A 10180-nucleotide genomic window follows, 5' to 3' on the forward strand; every position below is an offset into this window, starting at 1 on the left:
GGCCGTGGGGGGGGGGCCGCCCCTCACCCCAGACCCCTCACCCCGCCCCTCACCCCAGAGCCCCGCGGTGTGTGTCCACCTTCGGGAGGCGATTCAGACGAAATGGGACGAAACAGCACGGGGAGTGTTTTAGGGCTTCCCCTGGGCTGGCGCCCCTTCGGTTCAAACTAGCGGGCAGTGCCGGTGGGTTGAATGAACAGCCTAAAGCGGCTGAAGACACCCAGCCGCGTAGCTTCCTAAAGACGAGCCCATCCTCACTTTTTTAGGCACAGGGTACCAGTCTCGGTCTTTCAAGTTTCCTTGCCATCTCATGTATCTTTTGGCCGTTTTATTACTTTTCAGCACCTATGCTAGACGTTGTGCGAGGAATAAGGTGAATTTCAAGTTGGTCATTTGTATTACGATAGAAGCAAAATTATGCAACACAACTGGCCAGAGATATTTCTCCATAGTGAATAAAACGTCATGGGTTGCCTCTCCTCCCCCTGATAGTTAAGCGTACGGAAATAAGGTGTATAAAAATCTTGCGTCTTAGCATTTTGTGAAAGTTTAACAGTAGAGGCGATTTCCTTGACTCTTGTGGGGAATTTCAATGGAGGATAGCTTCCTGTTGATTTGGAGAAGCATCAGTGATCTTGGCTTTGAAACTGTACTTATTCTTTTGGTAGTGTTATGTAAATGCCTCTTACAAAGGAGAACTTTTAGCACGTCGTCTTGCATCTCCAAGGCATGCAGTTTCGCTGTAGGTAGGTAGTGGCAGGGGCATGAATGTAGTAGGTGCTAAGGGATCCATCCAGAGCACAAATCAGACTGGTTTGTCCCTCTTGGGACACGGCAATGATAATAACAATGCCTTTATATTCTCTTGGTTCTTGGCCGTTTTTAAGTGTTTGTCCCCAATGTCATTTATTCGAGCAGAATAAAAGAAGAGGAAATGACCAAGCTGCATTTATAAGGTAGCATGTGAACATCATGCCCTTGAAAAAATGATTTTTTCCTCATTCAAATGGATGCACTTAAAAATGTTTTAAGTCAGAACAATACCACTTGTTCAAACGATAGTAACAGTATTAACTAACATCTACTCCATGCTTCTCATATGCCAGCCTCTTTATATTTTTTCCTAATCCTTTCCTCAAGCCTGTGGGGAATGTGTCGTTACTGTTTTCTGAATAAGAAAAAGATCCTCGAAGAACCACACAGCCAGGAACTTTAAGGGATACTTTTAGTCTCAAGTCTGTCTGGTTTCGAAGCCCGTGCTTATTTCCATTCTGCCTCCTGAATTATCCATGGGAAAAAAAGGCAGAAGGTAGACAGGAAAAGAAATGGCAAAGGCCACTGATGATTAGGTTGCCCATACCTGGCTTAAGAATTTAGGAGCGCCTGAGTGGCTCAGTTGGTTAAGCATCCGACTTCTGCTCAGGTCATGACCTCATGGTTCCTGAGTTTGAGTCCCGCATCAGGCTCTGTACTTGGAGCCCGGAGCCTGCTTAAGATTCTGGGTCTCCCTCTCTCTCTCTGCCCCTCCCCTGCTCGCACTCTGTCTCTCTCACTCTCAAAATTAAATAAATGTTAAAAAGAAAAAAAGAATTTAATGTTAGGCTGCCTGGGTGACTCAGTCAGTTGGTTGAGCCTCCGGACTCTTGGTTTCAGGTCAGGTCATGATCTCACAATTCATGGTTGCGAAGTTAGAGCCCCGCATAGGGCTCTGCGCTGCTTGGGATTCTCTCTGTCACCCTCTCTCTCTGCCCCTCACCCCTCAAGCTTTCACTCTCTCAAAACAAATAAATAAAAAGCAAATAATTTAAAAAATAATTTAATGGTAAGTTAAACTCATTCTTTTTAGAAATTAAGAACATTTTTCCAAAATTACATCCACACTTTGTTTCATTTCTTCCATTTGGTTTTCATAAAGATAAATAAAAGCGCATTTAATTCAGAACGTCAAGGCTTTCAGAGCCCTTTGTGCAGATCTCCACTTCAGTACCTTGTGATTGTGATAAACCCTGTGCGCTCTTCCAAGGACCAGGCCTTACTTCTGTATCAGGGTACTTGGCACGTAGTAGGAGCACAGTAAATGTCAGCTAAGGAGCAGAATTAAAAGTACAATGATTTCGGGTTTATTTTAGCAGTTTTAGTTTAACGGGACAATGATAAAGTGAATAATTCATGTGCAAAATGCATGTTCTAGAATACTGAAACGGAGCAACTCATGGTGTAGAAGGTTGGCTCTGCCAGTTTACCGAATCTCCCAGTTCCCCTTATCTCTTTGAGCTGTGTGCCATTCTGTTCTTCCTTTCATCCCCAGAGTTCTACAACAGGAGGCTGTACTGACTGCTTCTCTTCACTGCTCAGGTTATTGTTTGAACCTTTGCAGCCTGGCTCCCAACCTTACCACTCACTGAGGCCTTTTCCAAGGTTGCCAATTACCTAATGGTTAAAATTCCCAGAGCATCTTTTTGGGATTTATCCTCTTCTGTCTCCCTGCAGCAGTCCTTTTGACTATCCCCACCCCTTTAAAAAATGTTATTTAAGACGTAACGTATAGCTGGGCACCTGGGGGGCTCAGTCGGTTGAGCATCTGACTCTTGATATGGGGTCAGGTCACGATCTCGTGGTTGTGGGATTGAGCCCCATGTCGGGCTCAGTACTGAGCATGGAGCCTGCCTGGGATTGTCTCTCTCTTTCCCTGTGACCCTCTCTCCCATCCCCACTCACTCGCTTTCTCTCTCACAAAAACAAACAGAAAAACATAGTTATGTTAACTTTTAGTATGTGTACAGTTCTATGAATATTAGCGCATGTATACATTCATGTAACTCCTCCCACAATCAGGATATAGAGTGGTTTCACCATCCCCCAAAAACTTCCTCCTATTATCCTAGAGATAAACACCAAGGATCAGACTTAGGCTCCTTTTGTTGGGGTTGTTTTATTTTTCTCTTTCGGCTCCTAGAAAATGTTATTTCCTTTTGGAACTTAAACTATCTATCTCTCACCTTCGTATCTACTAAGTCGCATATCCGTGTCTGACATCTCTTCCCTTACTCCAAAACAACATCATTATTTACCTGCTAGAATTCTTCACTACTGCTTCGTATTTCCTATGTGTAAAGTTATGTTTAACGTTGCCTCCTAAGCTAGCTCTTCCATCCGATTTTTCTGTATGTTTTGGTGATGCCATCCTCCTCCCTATCTGCGACCCTGGAGCACTCGGAGGGCCCTGTACTAAACTCTCTGATCCCAGACCTCGGCTACAAATACTGGCTCTTGCCCCTTTGCTGCCAAGCTGGCTCCCATTCTGTAGTCTGAGCAGAGCACTGGTAATTGGAGTACTTAGAACGCCATTGGGATCGGACCACTTCTCTGATCAAAACTCCTTGCAGCTTCGCACTGTACTGAGGCCCGTTTGGGATTTTATTTCTCATCCTGTGAGGTTCTGTCAGATTGGCCTCTGCCTGCCTCTCCAGCGTTCCCTTACGTCTTTTATGGCCCACCCCCCTTTCCGATGTCCTAATGACTCCGTCTTTCTTTCAGTTCCTTGAATTACCCAAGCCTTTTCGCAGCCTCAAGTTTTTTTTTTAACACTTTATTTTTTATTATTTTTTTAATGTTTTATTTATTTCTAGGAGAGAGAGAGAGAGAGAGAGACAGTGTGAGCAGGGGAGGGTCAGAGAGAGAGGGAGTCACAGACTGAAACAGGCTCCAGGCTCTGAGCTGGCAGTCAGCACAGAGCCCGACGCAGGGCTCGAACCCACGAACCGCGAGATCATGACCTGAGCGAAAGTTGGACGCTTAACCGACTAAGCCACCCAGGCGCCCCCGCAGCCTCAAGGTTTTTGTATGGCCACTCTCCAGGCTTGGGTTGTTCTTACCCTGCTTCCCCCTTAATCTTCATCCATTTGCCTCCAGGGTTCAGATTAAATTGCCTCTTCTTCAGAGAGGCTCTCCTTTATGGCCTCCACCCCCCATCTACCCTCAGTCAGGTCTCTCAGAGCTCTTGTTCTTTTTCATAGCTCTTGCCACCATTTGTGATTCAGGACCACGTCTGTTTTGTTTCTCATGTCTCCAGAGCCCTCCAAGCTTCAGGCTTACGGCAAACCCCCAGTAAATGTTTGTTGGCTGTGTTGTGAGTCTGGGCTTTGCTTTTATAATTTATTACCCTCTTGTAGTTTCTGGTAGCCTTGCTTTCTACCTCCTGCCTTTTCTGGGACTTGATCTCACTATTAAAAGTCTTGCCATGCAGAGATAGATCTGAAATTGCTAAGAGGACACTGATCCTGTTCTCCTGAATTGCACCTCTGCCTGGGAGCCCTGACCCCTGAGCCACACTAGATCAAACCTAAACTGTGGCTGACCTTGCTGAGTCCACTGAGCAGTGCACCTTGGTTATCCAGGCTGGGGCTAGTGCTTGCAGCTCATTCTTCCCTCGCCTTACCCTGCTCCGGATTTCTTCCTCTCCACCCTCTCCACCCAGTGTGCGACTTTTAAACACCTTGTATACATTCCAGCTGAGCCTGCTTACCCTTTGACCTTTGACAGCCTTTTGACATTGACAACTGCCTCTAGGGTCTTGACCCTCCTGTTTGCCCCCGCACGAATCTTCCTGAAACAGTGCTTTCTGTTTCCTGCCCCCTTCCCAGATCTAGCACAGGCACTTAAGGTTGAAAACCTTCAGTGGTGTTTCATTGCCTAGAGGGTTCAAACTCTAGCTTGCTATTTCAGGTGCTTCTGACTAGCATTGTCCAGTAGAAGTAGACTGTAGGCCGCCAATGTGAACCACATTAAAAAGGTAGAAAAGGTGTAATAGATTTTCATGACATTTACTTCCATATACCCCAAATATTTTATGTAAACATGTAATCAGTAAAAAACAGTGAGATGCTTTACATTTTTTTTTTCATGTTAGGTCTTTGAAATCTGGAGTGTATTTTTCACTTACTTCATCTCAATTTAGACTACTCCCATTTCAAGATGCCGTATGTGGGTAGTGGCTACCGTGCTGGCCAACACAACCCTGAACCGTGTCCTCCACAGAGGTGGAAACCTGTACCTAGGTAGTTCCAGTGTAGCTTTTTGGTAACTGTATTCCCCTTAACTACCACCAGCTCCTCTTGCTTGGGGATCCCAAGGTATCCCTAAAGTTCAGTTCTCACCATTTCCTCTAACCTTTTAACATTGTTTTGGTGTGTGCACTGTTTTTTCATATAGTAATTACTTATAATAATTATCATTTTGCTTGTAATATGAAGTAAAGTTAAAATATTTTAATAACTGGGGGCGCTTGGGTGGCTCAGTTGGTTAAGTGTTCTACTTTGGTTCAGGTCATGGTCTTAGAGTTCATTAGTTTGAGCCACACATTGGACTCTGTACTAATGCCTCAGAGCCTGCTTCGGATCCTCTGTCTCCATGGCTCTCTGCCCCTTACCCACTTGTGCATGTATGTACTCACTCAAAAATAAATAAACATTAAAAAAACATATATTCTCGGGGTGCCTGGGTGGCTCAGTTGGTTGAGCGTCCGACTCTTGGTTTCAGCTCAGGTCATGATCTAGCAGTTCATGAGTTCAAGTCCCACATTGGACTCTGCACCGTCAGTGCTTGGGATTCTCCCTCTATCCCCCATTCTCTGATCCTCCCCCACGTGCATGCATGTACTCTCTCTCTCTTTCTCTCAAAATAAGTAAATTTAAAAACAGTAATATAAAAAATATATATTTTAGGGGCACCTGGGTGACTCATTCGGTTAAGTGTCTGACTTTGGCTCAGGTCATGATCTCATGGTTCATGAGTTCAAGTCCCTCACTGGGCATTCTGCTGTTAGCACAGAGCCCTCTTTGGATCCCCCGTCGTCTTCTCTCTCTGCCCCTCCCCCATCCATCTCAAAAATAAACATTTAAAAGAACATAAAAAATATATTTTAATAACTGATATTTAACAGGGGATGGTCACTGACCAATGGAAATAAGTGCCTGATGAGTTAGAACCGATGACGATTGTACACAGCCTCTGTTTTCATCTGTGTGTACCTGCTGAATATAGCTCTGATCATTCCGAATTGGTGTATTGTTGGCTTTCCCCATAAAACTATGCGTTCCTCAAAGGCAGGCTCTTGTCCTACTCATCTTTGCATCCCTAAGACGGCTCCTGACCTGGCCTATAGTAGGCAGTCTATAAATACTTTAAATGAACAAACACTACCTTATATGTTGTTTTATTCTATGTTCTATATTTTATCTTTCCAAATAGAAACTAAAATGTAAGTCCTTTGAGAACAGAGATCATGAATTATGAAGGAGTGTATAGAATATTTTCTCGATGGTCTTCACAGGAACATTCCTTCTGAATGAGGATTTGCTTTAAGAAAAATAACTGTTGGATGCCTGGCTGGCTCAGTCACAGGAGGGTGCATGCAACTCGTGGTTTTGGGGTTGTGAGTTTGAGCCCCACTTTCGGTGTAGAGATTACTTCAAAACATAAAATCTTAAAAAATATAAAAATAAAAAAATAACTGTTTAGGGGTACCTGACTGGCTCAATCAGTAGAGCATGCAACTCTTTATCTTGCGGTCCTGAACTTGAGCCCCATGTTGGGGGCAAAGAGATTACTTAAAATCTCTGTTTGTTACAGCCCACTGTTGATGTTTAAAACATTGAATAAAGATTTTAAAAAATAACTGTTTAAATAATATTTTGGGTGTTCCGGCTCAGTCAGAAATGAGGTTTGGTGCTTTTTAAAAAAATTTTTTTAATGTTTATTTTTGAGAGAGAGAGAGAACAGGGGTAGGGAGGGGCAGAGAGAGAGAGAGGGTGACACAGAACTCGAAGTGGGTCAGCACAGAGCCCGACGCGAGGCTCGAACTCCCTAACTGAGATCGTGACCTGAGCCGGAGTCAGATGCCCAACCAACTGAGCCACCCAGGCGCCCTGAGGTTTGGCTTTAATGAGACTTATTTTCTGCTGTGGTTTGTAAACTGGCTGGGAAAGCAGATTCAGAAGAACTCCTTGAAATTAATGTATACTCTTCCAGAGTTATGAGTACAGTTGGTTTTGGAAAGGCAATGCCTAGGACTTAGAAGCCCTGTGTTGGTTTGCATTGCAGACGTTTGCTTGGGTACCTACTATGTTCCAAGCACAGGAATGAATGAGAGTTAAAAACTAGAATAGGGTGAAAAGAATGCCCTTTTAACACAGAGATGAAATGATTAATTCTTCCTAGGAAGATTTCATTTTTCTCTGCTCCATTTTATTTTACCCATTTCTAGCATGGACTGCCCTACGTCATGTTTCTAGGTCTGTCTCTCCCACTAGATTATCAGTTTCTTAAGAGCAAGAGTGTTGTATTCATCTCTGCATCCCTAAGCACACACTGTACTGTGCCTGCCATATTGTAGGCTCTCAAGTGTTTATTGAATAAATAACCTCAAATAAATTACTTAGCTTTGCAGAACCTCAGTTTTTTTCTTTTGTAAGCAGGGAATTCTCTGCCTCAGAGAATTGTTGACGCCGTAAAAAAAATAGTTTTTTAAAACCAAATATCTCTTCTGTATGTGTTCTACCTCAGTATAAAACACTCAAAACACATGTGCAAATCTGATCATATTTGTCCCCTACTTAACTGTTAATGAGTCCCAAAAGCTCTGCCACCCCCCTTTTGGAATATAAGCTTTATAAATAACTGGTCTGTCTTGTTCACTGAATACCCAGCAAAGAGCCTACCTTACATCCTGCACTCTCCCCTTTGCTGCCTGAACTCTCACCACACTGACCCCCTTCTGTTTCCTGAAATGTGTATTCCTCTCCACTCATTTCCTTGCACTTGCTGTTCCCATAGATTGGAAGCCCCCCACCCTGACCTTAGTTGATGCATCTTCAATCCTCTGAGCTCAGTTTATATGTCACTTTCTTAGTGACTTCTTAATCACCCCCACCCCAGATTAGATGTGCTCCCTTTTTTTTTTTTTAAAAGATTTTATTTTTAAGGGGTGCTAGAGTGGCTCAGTTGGTTAAGCGTCCAAGTTCGGCTCAGGTCATGATCTCATGGTTCGTTGGTTCAAGACCCGCATCAGGCTCTGTGCTAACAGCTCAGAGCCTAGAGCCTGCTTCGGATTCTATGTCTCCTTCTCTGTCTGTCCCTCCCCCACTCATGCTCTGTTTCTCTCTGTCTCAAAAATAAATAAACGTTAAAAAAATGTTTAGTTTTTAAGTAATCTCTTTACCCAACGTGGGGCTCGAATTTACAATCGCGAGTCATACCTTCCACAGATTGGGCCAGCCAGGCACCCCTCCGTGTGCTCCTTTTAAACACTCAGAGCACTTAATAGAATTGTAATGAAGTAATCATTTAATTTATATATTGTTTCTTTGCTAGAACATAGTTACATGAATAAAAATACTTTGGTTTTTTTTCATGTGTGTGTAACTAGCTTCTAGCACTGTAAGTTGCACATAGTAGGTCCTCATAAATATTTTTCACATGAAGTTAGGAAAGAGAACTAAAACTAAAAATAGAATTAAAAAAAGAAGTAGTCATTTTAAAAAAAGTAGTCATTCTAATGGTTTGAATAAATATATGGGGCAGGGAAGGGCTTTACTTTTTAAATTATCTCCAGGTTCTTTTCATATTTTTTAAATTACTACTTGAAATAAGTAAACATTTTTAAGATTACAGAAAGAATATTGTTATTAAAAATTTTAATATGTCTGAAAATCTAAGTTACTAATGAGTATCCTTTTAATCCTTATTAGTAGAAATGATCAGCATGGTTATTACCTTTAAAATCTTATGGGGCACCTGGGTGGTTCAGTCAGAGGAACATGTGACTCTTGATCTCTGGGTTGTGAGTTCAAGCCCCAGGTTGAGTGTAGAGCTTGCTTCAAAATAAAATCCTGAAAAAAATTTAAAAATTAAAGTCCTTTTTATATGGTAGGGACTAGGATTGCTACAATTTCACTGAATACTCGCATGCGTACACATGCTGAACGATCTTAGATGCTAGAACTACACGAATGGGGTGAGAAGAGATCTTTGCTCCCAAGGAGTGTACAGCCAAGTGGGCGTGGCACACTTGGACACAGATGAGTGCCAGTGGTATAATAAATGCTGTGATAGTGCAAGGGATGGGGCGGCAGGGGGAGGGGGGGTAAGAAAAGTCATCAGTACAATTGGAGGTAAAGAAAGCCTTTCCAGGGAGGGAGACGCTCCCAGTAAGTCATGGAAGAAAAGGGCATTTCAGGCAGAGGCAGAGGGAACAGCCTGTGCATAGGCACAAAGGAACATATTTAGTATATGGAGACGATGGCTGGATGGGGAAGTGATATGCTTTATAAAGCTGGTTTTGGGGGACAGGGCCAATGGCTGACCTACAGGCTGTGACCTGTTACACTCAGACTCTTAGGTTACATTGCATTTCAGAAGTGGAAATGATCTTAGAAATAATGATGTGATTCTGTATATTTGAATTCATAAAAGCATTATAAAGTACCATTCAGTGTCAACTATACTAAAAAAAAAAAAAAGTACCATTCAAAGAAGATTAGTCATAAACCAGAACGGTGCTTGTCACTGTACCTATAACCATGCAAATGATATCAGATGGAGTTAGAAAGTGGTGACTCATTTCAGCTTATCTGTATGAGCCGAGAGTAAAGGAAGTGACCTCTTGCTTGACTGCCTGAGGTGAGTGTTGATCCATCTCGCAAGGGCCAGATGATGCACCAGTGAAAGGGATAAGATCAGAAAGGAGTATCTAGAAGAGCCTCTGGGTATGTGTACATTTTTACAGCTGGAAGGTTGTTAAACGTCTGGGGCTCCTGGGTAGCTTGGTCGGCTAAGCTTCCATCTTCAGCTCAGGACATGATCTTGAGGTTTGTGAGTTTGAGCCCCACATCTGGGTCTGCACTGATGGTGCCGTGTCTGCTTGGGACCCTCTATCTCCTCTGTCTTCCTTCCCCCCTACCAAAAAATAAACATTTTTTTTTTAAAAAGGTTGTTACATGTCTGTAAGTCTCCAGTTGGTTTATTGAACTCGCATTAGTTTAATTTGATTCTCAATCATATAATTAAGAAAGGAAGATTTGATGAATGTAAATCTAGCACATTTTTCTTCGTTTTATTCCTCTTTAGTTCAACAGCTCTTTGGTTTCTTGTCTCCTTCCATATCTTTCCGTCAGCCCTGTTC

General features: G+C 42.8%; 1 protein-coding gene across 5 annotated transcripts in view; it reads left to right on the plus strand.

Moving 5' to 3' along the window:
• TNRC6B (trinucleotide repeat containing adaptor 6B) overlaps nucleotides 1-10180 on the plus strand; it is a 243249-nt gene that overhangs the window by 366 nt on the left and 232703 nt on the right. The window lies entirely within an intron of this gene.

This window comes from Crocuta crocuta, unplaced genomic scaffold (assembly GCF_008692635.1).
Source record: "Crocuta crocuta isolate KB4526 unplaced genomic scaffold, BGI_CrCroc_1.0 scaffold143, whole genome shotgun sequence".
Taxonomy (NCBI): Eukaryota; Metazoa; Chordata; class Mammalia; order Carnivora; family Hyaenidae; genus Crocuta; species Crocuta crocuta.